Source organism: Giraffa tippelskirchi, chromosome 10 (assembly GCF_054371585.1).
Source record: "Giraffa tippelskirchi isolate mGirTip1 chromosome 10, T2T-mGirTip1v1.2.pri, whole genome shotgun sequence".
In the NCBI taxonomy this organism is placed as follows: Eukaryota; Metazoa; Chordata; class Mammalia; order Artiodactyla; family Giraffidae; genus Giraffa; species Giraffa tippelskirchi.
The window spans coordinates 138,731,348-138,747,931 of record NC_137284.1 but is presented as its reverse complement, the minus strand read 5'-3'; the positions used below and the strand labels follow the sequence as shown (position 1 = coordinate 138,747,931).

General features: G+C 36.9%; 1 protein-coding gene across 17 annotated transcripts in view; it reads left to right on the top strand.

Annotated features, from left to right (window-relative positions):
- Positions 1 to 16,584, top strand: part of LOC145524549 (uncharacterized) — a 349,726-nt gene that overhangs the window by 31,693 nt on the left and 301,449 nt on the right. The window contains exon 1 of one of the 17 annotated variants that reach the window (XR_014067660.1): positions 14,698 to 14,787. The exons of the other annotated variants lie outside the window; for them this stretch is intronic. The gene's annotated coding sequence lies outside the window, so the exon portion shown is untranslated. Of the gene's footprint in view, positions 1 to 14,697; positions 14,788 to 16,584 lie in introns of those variants that run through there. 17 annotated transcript variants of the gene reach the window in all.

Sequence of the window (16,584 nt, the reverse complement as noted above, 5' to 3'; positions counted from 1 at the left end):
AATCATGAAAAGCCTAGGAGAGTCCTTTTTCTAGGCCTACCATGAAATTTGCCCATACTGTGCTTAAAACTTAATCCAAATGGATAGCATTTGTATTCCCAAGATGCGCTCATAGTAAATAGATGCACTCAGTCTGTTACTAAATAAGGAATATCAAGTAGGGGATTCTTGTTCTCAGACAAGAGAGAGCAGGATGATATCTTCACAGGGCAAAACTCTGATACATTTAATTCAGGTAGGGTGACAAAATCCAAGTGTTAAACGTCAAGGGGCAGAAACGTACTCTTTTTTTACATAGCAAGTGATCCTTAAAAATTCTTCTTTAATTGCCATTGCTCAGAACATGGCTGGATTTGGCCCACTTAAACTGCTATTGGTCCAGGAAAGGTAGAATCCTGCAGTATTCATTCACGTAGAAAGGAGCCCCAGTAGCATCAACAGAATGTAGAACTCGGAGGTATGATAATATAATATGATTGTCCTTAGTGTAGGTGGACTCCTAAGACTGGAATGGGTTTGAGGTGTAGAGGTTACATGATTCTAATTTAATTATCCTCTGGTTTTTGTCTTCATTGTCTAACTGTTGTTATGTTTTATGAAACTGAGTATTCTCTACTTTAAATTGGAGAAGGAGTTACTCTTTGATACCAGATAACACCTTAGCTCACTTTCTCATTCAGGATGTACTTCAGTTCAGTTTAGTTCAGTCGCTCAGTTGTGTCCAACTCTTTGCGATCCCATGGACTGCAGCCCGCCAGGCTTCCCTGTCCATCACCAACTCCCGGAGTTGCTCAAACTCATGTCCATTGAGTTGGTGATCCCATCCAACCATCCCATCCTCTGTCGTCCCCTTCTCCTCCTGCCTTCAATGTTTCCCAGCATCAGGATCTTGTCCAATGAGTCAGTTCTGCACATCAGGTGGCCAAAGTGTTGGAGCTTCAGCTTCAGCAGCAGTCCTTCCAATGAATATTCAGGACTGATTTCCTTTAGGATTGACTGGTTTGAACTCTTTGCAGTCCAAAGGACTCTTAAAAGTCTTCTCCAACACCACAGTTCAAAAGCCTCAATTCTTCAGAGCTCATTTTCCTTTGGGCTTCCCTGATAGCTCAGTTGGTAAAGAATCCGCCTGCAATGCAGGAGACCCTGGTTCGATTCCTGGGTCAGGAAGATCCCCTGGAGAAGGGCTAGGCTACCCACTCCAGTATTCTTGGGCTTCCCTTGTGGCTCAGCTGGTAAAGAATCCGCCTGTAATGCAGGAGACCCTGGTTTAATCCCTGGGTTGGGAAGATCCCCTGGAGAAGGGAACAGCTACCCACTCCAATATTCTGGCCTGGAGAATTCCATGGACTGCATAGTCCATGGGGTTGCAAAGAGTTGGACACGACTGAACGACTTGCACTTCACTTCACTTCATTTTTCTTTATAGTCCAAATCGCACATCCATACATGACTGCTGGAAAAACCATAGCTTTGACAAGATGAACCTTTGTCAGCAAAGTAATGTCTCTGCTTTTTAATATGCTGTCTAGGTTGGTCATAGCTTTTCTTCCAAGGAACAAGTGTCTTTTAATTTCATGGCTGCAGTCACCATCTACAGTGATTTTGGAGTCCAAGAAAATAAAGTCTCTCACTGTTTTCATTGTTTCCCCATCTATTTGCCATGAAGTGATGGGATTGGATGCTGTGATCTTAGTTTCTTGAATGTTGAGTTTTAAGCCAGCTTTTTTAAAATTATGATTTATGTATTAGTCAACATAATGTATTTAGGATGTACTAAGTCAACAGCTAAGTTTTAACACATACTAAATACAAGTGCATTGCTTGTTTTGAGTGAATACTTGACGAAATCAGAGGCAAATGTTATTCTTAAGTAATCTAATGGGAGAGGAGGATGGACTGAGGATGGGGACTTTGGGTTCTGTGGTCAGACCCAACCTGGGTTCAGATCCTCATTTTGACATATACTAGATACATAACCTTGGATAAAGCTGCTGAGTCTCTCTAAAGCTTCCAAGTTTATACATCTAGGACATGTCAAGACCAGGATCTGTGTAATAGTACCTGTTTCATAGGAGTGCTGGAGATAATGGTTTGTAAACTTAGGAACTTGGGAAGTCCTCTGTAAACCTTGACAGCACACACAGAAGAGAATACTGCCTTATGGGTCTGGAGTATTGTGACTATGTGGAAGTTCGTTGGTAGAGATAAGACTTGGGGAATTATCTATATGGAAGCAATCACCCAGACTGTTGGATTCTGAATAGCATTGCCAGAGACAGGGCAAAACACAGAATCTTGTTTTTTTTTTTAATCCACAGAAGTGAACTAGCAGTTACATTTCTTATTTTCTTTGATGTTTTGTTTCATTACCTTGTGGTAACTCAGATGTTAAGGGAGTTGAATCAGGCTGATACCAGTATGAAGATGGTTTAACCGATCAACTCTTTTTAACGCAGAATATTGAGCCTGTTGTGTATCCTTGTCATTGGTTCTAGCACTAGATCTACTTTTTCAGTTCTGAAAATAAAACAGACTAAGAAGTCGTCTTGGTGGTTAGCTATCAAACTTAGGAGTTTGGCTGACTATTAAAGATAGCTGACTATAGATGGAGGGTTTTCATGCACAGTGAATGAAACTGCTGAATGATAATTTGGTAAATATTAAAGAAATGGTTGAGATGGATTTCTTAGCTCCCTTTTTTGTTCAGACATTGTGGTCTCAACTTATTTGAATATCTCCGGATGTTTAATATCACTGATTGCCCTATAAAAAAAGTTATGTAATGTTTCATACATGGAAAAGGGTATATAAATCTATAAATTAATAGAACATTATCAACACATTGAAGCTGCTGTGTGAGGAGGAGCTTAACTCATTTACTTCATTATTATAGCTTACTAAACATTCAGTTCAGTTCAGTCACTCAGTCGTGTCCGACTCTTTGTGACCCCATGAATTGCAGCATTTGTCCATAATTAAATACTTCCAGAACGCCACTTCTGTGTTTTCTGCCAGCTGTCTGGTGTGAACCTGGGGACTTTATTGGTCAGTCGGTTCAGTGGTGGAGAAAAAAAAGAGCTAGACGTGGACCAGAGGGGTGTTAGAATGGGCTGGAACTGGCAGCGTCAGTGTCCGTCACCACATCTAACCGAGAAGAGAAATCCTATGGCTGCTTCAGTTCCTGCTCTGGCATCTGAAGTGAATTCCTCTTTTGGCCAACTCTGCCTGGACCCTTTGTGACCAGGGATTCTGGGAAGTGTAGTTCCACCTAAGTCAAATTGCTACAGTACAAATCCGCACATGTTCCGTTCCTGTACTTGTTTGTTGTATTGTAAACCAGAGACAGTCATAATTGTTTCTGCTTAGAAAATGTCAGAAGAGTTATTTAAGATATCAGAATAGTTTAAAAATAGAGTTTAACTTGATTATGTCATTGTTTTCTTTTCCATTATACCATATCTTTATTTTCAAAGCCATGAGATAACTTAAAATAGGAGTAATGCAATCTTACCTTCTTCTGTTGAAAGAAAGAATTCTTTTAATTTGATAAGTAAATTGAACCTTGAGCTAAAAAAATTTAAAAAAATTATCCAGTACAGTGCCATCTAGTGATAATTTACTTTCTGGTTGAAGATCACTGCCACATTTTACTTCTTGATAAATCAAGAACTTCAGTTTTAATCATGCCTAACTCCTAATGGACATGAATTGGAGCAAGCTCTGGGAGTTGGTGATGGACAGGGAAGCCTGGTGTGCTGCTTTCCATGGGGTCGCAAAGAGTTAGGCATGACTGAGTGACTGAACTAAACTGAACTCCTAAGACATATTATAGGGGACTGTTTCTAAATAAATCAAATATTTGTAAATAATTAGAAAAGAAAAAAAAGAGCTAGGAAAATTTTTTTTTTATCCTCAGATTTTATTCTACCCCTACATATACATATGTAATGAGTCACAGTTTGTCTTTTTACTGGATACCATTTTTAGGAGAATCTTTTGTTTTTGAATTGAACAGGATTATTTTAGAAATGTGGTGTAGCAGAATGATCATGGCCTTTAAAATCAGGCAGACAAAGGTTTGTATTTGGGGCCTTATTTTTCTTATAATCTGCCAGGCAGTGTTCCAAGAAGTTTATATGTACTGAATCATTAAATATTCACGAAAACCCGATGAGGCATTTTGCAAATGAGGAAACCAAGACTCACAGGACGGTTAAGTGTTAGGGTGCCTGTCGCATTGCTTTTAGGTTATTTGTGGGTTTGTTTCTCTAAAACAGAGTGACTGTTTGCAGGGGAGGCCTTACTTGTGTGTTTTCCCGGTGTCTAGTATAGACTCATATGCTCGGTTGGTGAATATTTGATTTATTGACTTGTTCTTTTGCTTCCATGAAATGAGACACAATAGCCACAGCAGGACAATAGAAAATTAAATTGTTTGGTTAAAATATCCATGTTTTCTTCAAGCGAAAAAATATATAATTTAAAAAAAGTATTATACAGTGAGAAACTGGACTAGGTTCTAGTATCTTCATGGTCACTTTTTAATTTAATTTTAATCTCAGCTATACATGCACAGGATTCAGAGTCCAAGGCTTGTTGTAAAACTCAGCCGTTGCCTGACTCCCCCACCCCAGTCCCTGCTGTCTGGAGTTCAGCTCTAGTTCAAGAACTAATGGTTCGGTTATTTGCCTCCACATCTCTAAATAGCACGTTGCTCTTTTTCCAGTTTTTAATTTTCAGTCTTAGGCGTTACCTTTGACTTCTCACGCTAGAGGAAGGGGATTTATCTTGCTTGTGCATTGTCACACTACGTGCGGAACTCTCCTCCCTTTTCATTGTAACTGTAATTGAATTTTGAATAATAATCAGTGTTTACATTATTATGACCATGAAAACATTATTCACACCCGAAGCATACAATCTATGGTTACTTTTTTTCCAGCACAGCTTTTTGTTTTCCCCAGTGTTAGTAACTTTTTTTTTTTGGAGAGAAGACATTGTTTGCTTAGATTTTATGTATTTGTCACTTGTTCCTCCCTAAACTCTTCCCCAGGTGTCTAAACATAGTTAGGATACATGGCCTTGACCCAGTTGTTTAATTCTTCTGCTAAAATATTTTGTCATTTATGGTATGAGAGGTCCAGATGACATGAAGACTTACGCTACTTGTATCTCTGAAACCTTTTAGTTGCATTTTAGTTGCATGAAACAGACATCTGGAGATTTGATGCTGATCACATCCTCAGTGGACAGCACTGCCAATCAGCACATAGCCCTCCTCCCGGACCTAGTGGTCTTTTCCTTGGGTAGCTGGAGGGTCTCTGCTGCTACTCAGAGTGCCCATGGGACTCAGGGTCTGGCTGGAAGCAGAGCCACGTTTGTGTGTGACCAAGACTGCTTGTGAGCAAAAGCTGTGTCATGTGTGCCTAATAAGCTCACAGTACTCTCAGTCCAGTCAGAAGATGGGAGAACCTTTGATTAGGGAAATTTACTTGAGTCTTTTGACAGATGGAAGCACTGAGTTATCTTTCATAGTGAATAGTCAATAGAAGCAGAGTGGATAAATAAAGTTGCTAGGGTGAAATAAAAAATAAATGGCGTAGAAGATACGGACAGAGATTAATTAAAATTTTGTTTGAAACAAAAATAAAGCAGAAAAAACTCTTGGCAGTAGCTTCTCAGAGACTGTTATAGAAAGTAATGTTAGAGACGTAAGCATGAATGATCCAGTGACTTAGCTTCATAGATATTTTGTTTACCTCCGTCATAGACCTGGTATGCTTGTGAATAGTGTCTAAGATGTTCTTTGGAGGGATGCCATAATTATTAATACCTTATATATCTATAGAAGAAAACCTAGAGTACAGAGTGAACCTATCTTGTTTTCACAGAAAATTTGGTGCAGAAACTGTCATTCTCGATGGCCAGCACTAGGAGGCCACAGAGACTATGATTCTGAAGGACTCAGGTTATGCTTCATTCCTGTTGGAGCTAAAAAAGAAACCTAGGGTAAAAAGCCCAGTTGAGCATTAGATAAACTAGATAATCATCCTAGTTTTCATCATGCACGAATAAATGAGTTGAAAACATGCAATGCTACTTCTTTATATGCTTGTGACATTGTAAATAGAATAAACAAAGTGTGTATTCTTAGGAACGCACTTTTAAAAATCGTACTTCTGGTTTTCAGTCTGGACCCAGGCCCTGCCCGCCTTTGTCTTGGAGGGTCTCAGTAGCTTCCTAACTGACCATACCTTTTCTCCCTTTTCCTCCAGTCCATTCTATTTACTGAAAACTAGAGTTTTATCAGAAATAGTTTCAATCATGTGTGTCCTCTGACTAGAAACCTTTGGTAGTTTCAAATAGTGTTTCAAATCCAAGTCTGTTTGTTCATTCACTCATTCAACAGATATGTCTTGAGTGCCTTTACACAGTAGTACAGATACTCGGGGCTTCTGCTCTCTTTGGCTTTGTATTTGCTGTGCATTTTTTCAGTATTCTCCATAGTGGCTCTCTTACAGCTAAACAGACATAACCTAATCACCCCTGAAGTTTTACCCTTGTGCCTTTAAACATTATCACCTTCTCCGTCATTTCATAATTCTCTTCTTTCAGAACTGCCTCTGGTATTTCAGATTCTAATCTCTGTGACTCTGTAGTCTCCCAACCTTTGTGGCACTCCATTCACACTATATTAATTTCACTTATTTTTAGCTTTTCTCTATTAAAATAGAAAAATTTAAATACATACAGACCACGTGCTCTGAACTTATTCTTATTCATGGTTATGTCCTTAGGAACTACCCTGGTGACTGATAAGTTTTTAATATCTGTATTTGTTCATGTTGTCCTGAAAGTAGACATGGGGTTTCTGAGGCCAAGACAGATTATTACTGACGTCAGTAACCTAAGACAAGAGACTCTGAGTCTGTAACTCTGGAATGTCTCCATGACCCCAGTTTCATCATCCTTCTGAAATGTAAACACATACGTCAGGGGAGACCAATCTTTTACTATCTCTTTAGTCTTTTTTTTTTTTTAGGTTTTAAGGCTTGTCCTTTAACCGCGGTCTCAGTAAATTTTCCCGGAAAGCTCTAACTATACAGAAGTACAAAAATACTCCCTTCCTGACAGTGATAGAGTAAGTGCTCAATAAACTTACTTGTCAAGCATTGAATAATTTAAAAGAATAAATTCAACTCAGTAATCTCAACTGTAGCGGGGACTGGGGGCTTTACTGGTGGGATGTAGGAAAAGGTAGGAATCATCTGGGGGAAGTTTTTCTCAACAATATACTTCCCACCCCCAGTTTCTGACCTGTTCCTGTGACTTTCATATTCCTTAATCATATTTGATTTTTTTGTGGTCAAAAAGAAGATGAGATCCCAGACACAGCCTGCCCTCTGTGAAGCCTTCCTGCTAAAGTCAGTAAATGGAACCATTCGTCTTGACACCTGATCCAAGGCTGCTGTGTCAGTGTTTATGTTTGTTCCAAATGATTCTTCTATTTTGTATTTTTTTACATGCATTTGGTGGGACTTCTTAAAGGGCGTTTCTTTTTTTTTTTTAATTGATTGCTTGCCCTTTTTGTCAGAGAGAGTTTGAGGCAACTCTGCAGCAAACACACATAAAATAAAAGAGCATATAAACAGAAAATCAGAACTAAGAAAAAGGTTAGGAAGACATTGCTTGGTTCAAATTCAGATTTGGTTCTTTTTTTTTGAGGTATAGTCGACAGATACTAATTTCAGGTATACAACATAATGATTCAGTATTTGTATGTATTGGGAAGTGATCACATGATTAGATAATGTCTGTCAGCATAGATATTTACAGATTTTTTTTTTCTTGTGATGACAACTTTTAAGATCAAGTCTCTTAGCAATTTTCAGATATGCAATACAGTATTGTTCAGTATGGTTGTCTGCTATACATTCCATCCCCAGGGCTCTCCTAACTGGAAAGTTTGTGCCTTTTGAATTCCTTTACTCATTTTGCCCACCCGTCTACCCCCTACCTCTGGCAGCCACCAGTCTGTTCTCTGTACTATGAGCTTGGTGTTTTGTTGTTGTTGTTTTTTAGATTTCACATATAAGTGCAGTCATACAGTATTTGTTTTACTCTGTCTCACTTCACTTATTTCACTGGTCACCATGCCCTCAAGGTCCATCCATGTTGTCAGAAATGGCAAAATTTCATTCTTTTATATGACTGAATAATATTATATTGTGTGTATATATACTACATTTTCTCTATTTATTTGTCATTGTAGACTTAGGTTGTTTTCATGTCTTGGCTGTTGTAAATAATGCTGCAGTGAACACAGGAGCGTTCACTTTCCAAGTTGGCATTTTCATTTTTTTCAGGTAAGTACCTAGGGGTTCTGTTTTATTGTTGCCTGCTGAAAAGTGGCAGATATGAGCAGTTATGTCCATGGTTCTCAACATTTTGAGTCACAGACCCCTTTGATGAAATCTGTGGCTTCTCTTCTGCGAAGAGTGAACACACATACAAACTCAATTTTGATACAATTTCAGATCCATCCTCCCCCCACGGAATCTTTTTTTATTAGAGAAGATGAACTATACCCATTTCTTAAAAAGGAAGAAAATGTTCTGAGTATTTACTAGGTTCTAAAAATGTTTCTGTAGTAATATATTTAAAACATGCAGAAAAACAAATTGAAAGTAAAAATAAATTATCAAACACTGTAAGTTTTAAAATATTTGTTTAAATATTATCAGTTGTAAAATATTTGTTTTTTTTAAGTAATAAAACATCACAGAGAAAATAGAAACTTCCTATTTGGCATTTTTGGCCCTGTTCTCCTTTCTTCCTCCTTACTAGTTTGAAACCTCTGTCTTGAATTTAGTGTTTAATGCCTCCACACGTTTTTTATGCTCTTACTGCCTTTGTATACAAGTGTATATATATATATTCATACTTACATATGTATGAGGTTTCCCAGGTGGCTCAATGGGTAAAGAATCCGCCTGTAATGCAGGAGACTCAGGAGGTGCGGGTTCAATCCTTGGGTTGGGACGATACCCTAGAGGAAGGCATGGCCACCTACTCCAGTATTCTTGCCTGGAGAATCCCACGGGCAGAGGACAGTCCATAGGGTCACAAAGAGTCGGACATGACTGAAGTGACAGCATGCATACATACATACATATATAAATATTCATATACACACACACATATATGTATATAATATTATTTATATGATTTCAAACATTTTTTCTTAATTGTGCTGAAAAACACATGAGATCTTCCATCTTAAAATTTTAAGTGTGTGGTACATTATTATTAACTCTACACACAGTGCTGGGCAGCAGAGCTCTAGAAGTTCTTCATCTTGCATGACTGAACTTCTGCACCCACTGAACAGCACCTCCATTTCCCGCTCCCCTCCAGTCCGTGGCAGCCACTGTTCTATTTCCTCCTTCTATGAATTTGACTACTTTAGCCACCTTATTATATATAAGTGTAATCATGCACTGTTTGTTCTTCTGTATTTGGCTTATCTCACTCAGCATAATGTCCTCAAGGTTCATCCATGACACATAAGACAGGACTTCCTTCTTTTTATGGCTGAATAATATTCCATTGTATGTTTACAACCCGTTTTCTTTATTCATTAACCCACTGATGGACATTTAGGTTGTTTCCACCTCTTGGCTATTGTGAATAATGTTGCAGTGAACATGGGAGTGTAGATACCTCTATGAGATCCCACTTTAAATTCTTTTGAAAAAAGATCCATAGGTGGGATTGTGGAATCATTTGGTAGTTCTGTTTTTAATTTTTTAAGGAGCAGCCATTACTGTTTTCCATAGCAAGTGTACCATTTTACATTCCCAGTCACTGCACACAAGGATTCCAGTTTATACACATACTTACCAGCACTTGTTATTTGTTTTTTTTTTTAATAATGGCCATCCTAACAGGTGTGAGGTGATAATCTCATTGTGATTTTGATTTACATTCCGTCATGATAGTAGTGTTGAACGTCTTTTCATGTACCTGTTAGCTGTTTATATGTCTTCTTTAAGGAAAAATCTATTTAAATAGAAGATTTCTTAATTTTTTTGCTCTTGAGTTGTAGAAGATACTTACAGAGTTGGGATATTAACCACTTATCAGATATATATATGCAAATGTTTTCTCTTATTCTGTGGATTGCCTTTTCAGTCTGTTGATTATATCACTGGCTGTGTAGAAGCTAACATTGTTTTTGTTTTTTTGGTAAGATTTATTTATCTTTGGTATTTATAGCTGTCCTTGATTCTTTTAAATATATAGTATTTCATTATAAGACTGTATCACCATATGTTTATCCATTCTCCTGTTAATTTGTGTTTGGGTTGTTTCCAATTTTTTACTGTTACAAAGAGTGCTAACAGATACTCTTAGATACACCTCCTTAAGGACGTGTGCCAGTTTCTCTAGTACACGTTTTCAGGAATGGAATTGCTTGGTCACAGATACGAGCTTCGCTACCTTTATTAAATATTGCCAAATTGCTCTCCAAAGTGGCTGAATCTGTTAAAATTTTTTTATTACTATATGATATTTTGCCAGCCTGATATAAAATTATCTCATTGTAGTGTTAATTTTCTTTGTACTAAGTGTGGACATTTTGTGTTTATTTTTCACTCAGATTTCCTTCTGATTAATTGGCTACCCACAATTTTTCTCTGTTTTATCAATTCAGTGGTTTATGTTTACTTTTTGATTTTTTAGGAGTTTTTCATGTATTCTGTAAATTAACACTTTGTTGGTTATTAAACTATTTTTTCTCAGTCCATGGCTTGATTTTTTTTCATTTGTTTTAAAGTTTGAATCTTTTATTGTTTAGAATGTTTTAAAAAATTTAACATAGTAATATTTATTGGTCTTTTACTTCAATTTCTACTTTTTGTATCTTATTTTTAAAAGCCCTCATTACAGCAAGGATTTTTTTTCACATTTATCTCTTTAGTTAGCCTGATGATGTTTTTATATGGTGTAAAACATGGGTTTAATTTTACTTCCTTATAGATGACTTATGTCTTAGCACCACTGTTTGATAGTCCATCCTTTCCCCCCTGATTTGCAGCACTACCACTATTAAATATCAAATTTCCAAACACACATGTTTTTTTCTATAGGTATTCTGTGACTCGTTTGTCTGTACTGTGTAACTTACCATGGTTCAGTGTAAAACCTAACATTCTGGAAGGCATGTCGCCTGTGTTCTCCTTCAAGTTTGGCAAGGCTATTTATTCTTAGCTCTATTTTTCATAAGAATTTTAGGACCAACTTATCCATGAAAGACCTTGTAGAGAGTTTTATTAGAATCATAGTGCAAATTCCACTCAATTTAAGAATATTAATTAGGTCTTCACCCATAAACATGGTATATTTTTTTATTTACTCAACTCTGATTTCCTGCTTTGCGCCTGATAACTTTCTTGTTAGTTTCATTACTGGAAATTTATAATTAGAAAGCTTGTATCTTTTAGTTGCCTTCTTTCTTTTTCTCTTTCTTTCTCTTCTTTTCCCTCTTTCCCTTTCCTTGTTCCTTTCTGATTGAAGTATAGTTGCATAATATTATATTTGTTTTAGTTGTACAATGTAATGATTTTTATTTTTGTATGTATTACAGAATGACCACCACAGTAAGTTTAGGTGACATCTGTTGCCATATCTAATGACACAATTTTTTTTTATGATGAGAATTTTCAAGATCCATCCTCTTAGTTACTTTCAAATATGCAGTACAGTATTAGTATCTCTAGTCACCATGCTGTATGTTAAATCCCCATGACTTATTCATTTTATGCCTGGAAATTTGTACCCTGAAACCCCTTTCCTCATTTTACTCCCCCAACCCCATACCTCAGGCAGCTGCTACAAGTCTGTTCACTTTAGGAACTCAGGTTTTTTTTTTCTTAAGTTGACATTTTAAATGGTAGCTTTTTCTAGTTAATTGCCAAGTTATGTTCTGTGACTTCTAGGAACTATATTAGTTTTTGTATATTAACCTTATATCTAGCAACGTTAATGATTTTGTTTTTATATTACTTTTAATATCTTGTCTTCATAAGTCCCTGTATAGATAGTTATCACTTAGAGAAATTTTATCATTTCATTTAAAATTTTATATCTCATTTTGATTTCTTCTGTTACATTGATTAGGACCACTGTGCCTTGAACAGAAGTTATAGTTATAGTCTTCTTGGTCTAATTTCCTGGCTTTTAAAGGAAATACTTATATTATTTAATCATTAATATGATTTTGTTACAGGTTTGAAAGAAGCTAAGGAAGTTCTTTTTTATTCTTGATATACTAGGATTATTATTTTTTTAATCATGAAGGTGGGTAAAGAATTAACAAAACCAGTGTCATTCTCTCAGGACACAAGTAACCCTGGATGAACTTCCTATTCAGTTCCTCTGAATTATGATAAAAAGGGAAAGTTAACCATGTTACTAGGCAACATTGCTAATGGTGAAAATGACCTTCATTTGGTGAATGTGTTTGGTCGGGGAGAAACTATATGTGAACTCTGAATTCTTGATTAGAACCAATAACTTTGAGCTTCCCTGAGAGGGGCACTTTTCAGCGATGGGTATGAAATTCATGGGGACCTGGAGGCTGTGGCTGGATCATTTTTGAGGTATTGGTTTCTGTTTGAGACAGAAGGCTTCTAAGTCATTGTGACCCTGTGATTCTCATTTCCTTGCATCTGAGCTGTCACCTGAACACCCAAGAGAATAGCTTCTTGTTTGGCCATGTGAACTTCTGGGAGGACTCTTCGCATGAAGAGAAACACCTGAAGCTGCCCTGATGGCAGGCTGTTTTCCTCTCATGCTTTCTGAGTGGATGGCTGCTGTGTGTGGCTTTTGGTAATTGGATAGCTCAGAATGTGTAGCTGTAAGTCCCTCATAGTGCACAGTGCATCCAAGCAAAATACAGAAATAAGTGTTTACTGAGACTGATTTGAGTTTATAACTCTCACTTACAACCTTTAATTTCTAGTTTTTACCCACTGGAAAACTCATATTCACATTGACTATATTAATATTATAAATTTGAACTTATATGTAATATACCATTTACATTTTTTTATATATTAGGTTTGGTGTATGTTTGCCAACTCAAAAAAATGGTTTTGTTACTAAAACAAGTTTGATAACTAATGTTTTAGACCTGTATGGTCCAGTGGGTAGGTATTTGCTTTATAATATAGTTATTAAAATAAAAATTAAATAAAATTTTTTAAAATTTAAAATTAAAAGTAATTAAAAATTCAGTTTCTTGGTTGTACTGGCCTCATTTCAAGTGCTCACATGTGGCTAGTAGCTACTGTACTGGACAGTATAGATTGAGAATACCTAGAATATCATCACAGAAAGTTGTATTAGACAGACTCTCTAGGTTTTCTGTCTTTTTTACTCATTCAGATTATCTAAGGGCTTTATGTTTTTACTGTATGTTGTATGCTTTAAGAAACTGCTATATGAGCCTGTCAGGGACAGTATTAAAAACCCCAGTGTATTATTCTATAGTAATCTGCTAGAGAAATATTTCTCAGATTTGCATACCAGGGAAAATTCTGTTTCTCCTGAGACATATCATTGCATCATGGCTAGTGGGCATTTTGCAATTGATTGGCTCTCTCTTTTTGCTGTATTAGTCAGATAGTGTAAGTCCAAACTTATGGCCTACATAATTTCATCCTTTTTTCTGTTGTTTGAATTTTCATATTTGTAACATATAATTTGCTATAATGTCTGCCTTTTTATAGGTTGTAAATGCTTTGAGAAAAGAATATAAAAATTATAGTAAATACCTTCAAGATTTAGATGGATACTTTTATCACTTATTACTTTATTGACTTATAGCTGAACCTCAGTATTGAAAAGAAGTGAAGGAACTAGAAACAGTTCTTGGCCGATTATGGTTACAGAACGCACACCTGTAATTTGGACTATTTTACAAATGAAGTGACTTCAAACATACACCTGTCATAAACCTAGTTTAATTCACTTTTCTAAAATGTTTTTATTTTTCAAAATAATGTTTGAGAGCTCTCTTGCTAAAATGCTTTGTAAAAATTTCAGACTTTTAGTATTGCTAGGGAGGTTCAACCAAGAACCTCCTGTTTGAGTATTCAAACAGGTTAACCGGGTTTAAACAGAGGGTAGAGTGCTGCTTTGTTTCTCTGTGAAATCTTCTGTATCTTTTATATAACAGAGAGTTTAATTCTGGGCGTTTGTGCCTTCTCAGTGTCTCTTCTCTGTTTTTAAATTTTATTCTGGGATGCTTAAGCATGTCAAACATTATATATGTCTTTTATGTTTTACATTTAGCAACTTTCCTTGCTTCTGCAAACACTTAAAACAACTTATACATTTCAGGCCAAAAAGGTAAAGTAACTTTGTAAAAAAGTAAAACCAATCTCAACTAAAAGAAGTGGAAGGATTAAGTATTCCCATCTGTCAGTGCTGAGAGATTTGGGCAATATCTTTGATTTCACATTTTCTAGTTGCTCAAGTAAGAAAAAGAAACAGAATTATATCGTTTTCATGTCCTGACAACCGGAAGCATATAAACAGCTGCAGAAACCAAACATTTCCTGGAACTAAACTTGAGCAGAAATTTATCACGTGAATCTTTGTTTAAAGAACCTTGTGAAAAATATCTTCAACCACAGTTATGTAAAAGACCCAGGAGTGCAGCTCACGTGGACTGGGCTCCCCAGAGTCTGAGGAGGCCCCGGGAACCCGGCCTGGGAGGTGCGTGCACCGCAGGGGTGGGGCGGGGGCTCTGGGAGCCAGGAATCCAGCTCCTCTGCTGTGAAGATGCCGCTGGGGAAGGGGCTTCGGAAACCGTGGTTGTCAATACCACCATTCGGTTGTTTGTTTCTCTGAATGTTCAGTGTTATCAGTGTGGCTTTTGTATTGGTGCTGATTTTATTCTGTTCATCCTCAAGTTCTCTGACAATGCTTTCAGTAGAGATAGTTTATTTTGTAGATTAATGTGAAGCTTTTATGCTGTAAAGGATGAAAGTAGCATTTTTCAAGGAATTTCAAGAGCTAGACTTGTCCAACTCAGAAGTCTAGTTCACTAAAGAGTCAAGGACAACCTTGAAATCTTTTTTTCCCCTAAGGAGCTTATCCTCATTAATACAAGTTTTCGTAACAGAATAACTTAAGAGACAGTTTCCATGTAGAGAAATAAGTAAAGGCCAAATATAACAAACTATTCATCTTTTCCATGAAAAACTTCAGTAGTCATCACAGTGCAGTTTCCTTAAAGAATGTTTGTATCCCTTGGACCTGCTAGGGTGAATCAACTGAAAAAACTTTTAAACACTTAATCCTGTCCTACAGGTGTAAGTTGACTTTTATATGTTTACCAGATAAAACAGTTTTAATTATTAGCTGCTCATTTTGGTAAAAAACTGACCAAGCTCTCCTTAAGCACTTCTTAAGGTTGAGTCACAAGTAGCTGGCACCTAAGGAGATGTGATACTGGGCTTTAGGAAGGCCTCTGGGCTTCCCTGATAGCTCAGTTGATAAAGAATCCGCCTGTAATGCAGGAGACCCTGGTTCGATTCCTGGGTCAGGAAGATCCACTGAAGAAGGGATAGGCTACCCACTCCAGTATCCTTGGGCTTCCTTTGTGGCTCAGTTGGTAAAGAATCTGCCTGCAATGCAGGAGACCTGAGTTCGATCCCTGGGTTGGGAAGATCCCCTGGAGAAGGGAAAGGCTACCCATTCCAGTATTCTGGCCTGGAGAATTCCATGGACTGTATAGTCCATGGGGTTGCAAAGAGTCAGACAGAACTGAGCAACTTGCACTTTCACTCACTGGGGTGGGGAGGGGATTAAAGTCTGATGATATGTACCTATCATACAAGATTATGATAAGAATTGCATATGATGATGAGGATAAAATGCCTGTACATAGTAAGTACTTGATATATGTTAGTTCATCATCCTCTCATGTTACTGATGATAGCCATACATATATTGGGTCATGTTAATATGTGTTTTTAAGCATGTTGGGATCTATCCTGATTTTAGCAGTGTTGTTTTATAGTGATACTTAAGAAAAACAAGACTGACATATGTTGAAAGTGTATAACTTCTCATTCAATTATAGGTTGTTGGTAGTTCAAAAAACAGTGCAAATGGTTTTGAACTTTTTGGTGAAATGAGACAAGGTCTAACAGTGATCAAGAGTAGAATGATTATATCAGTATTCAGCTTGCTCCAGGTTTCTCTGTGAATTTTAATTATCACATAAAGATTCTGCACTGATAAAATAATTCTTATGTAGAATCTGCTAAGAGCCAAGAGGAAGCTTGGAGTCCTGGGTTGGAAATGAAAGTGTATGTGGGCTGGTACAGCCTGTAGGAGTCATGAAACTGTTGGAAGACAGGCTTACTCATGAAAAAGACCTTGGAAACAGTTGGTTACAGGCTGAGAAATGCCTTTGGGAGAGTTAAAAAGTTAATAGATATACTCAAGAAGTGAAAGAAGAACCTTGAAAAAGAAACTCATAGCTGGACTCTCAGTAACTATTCC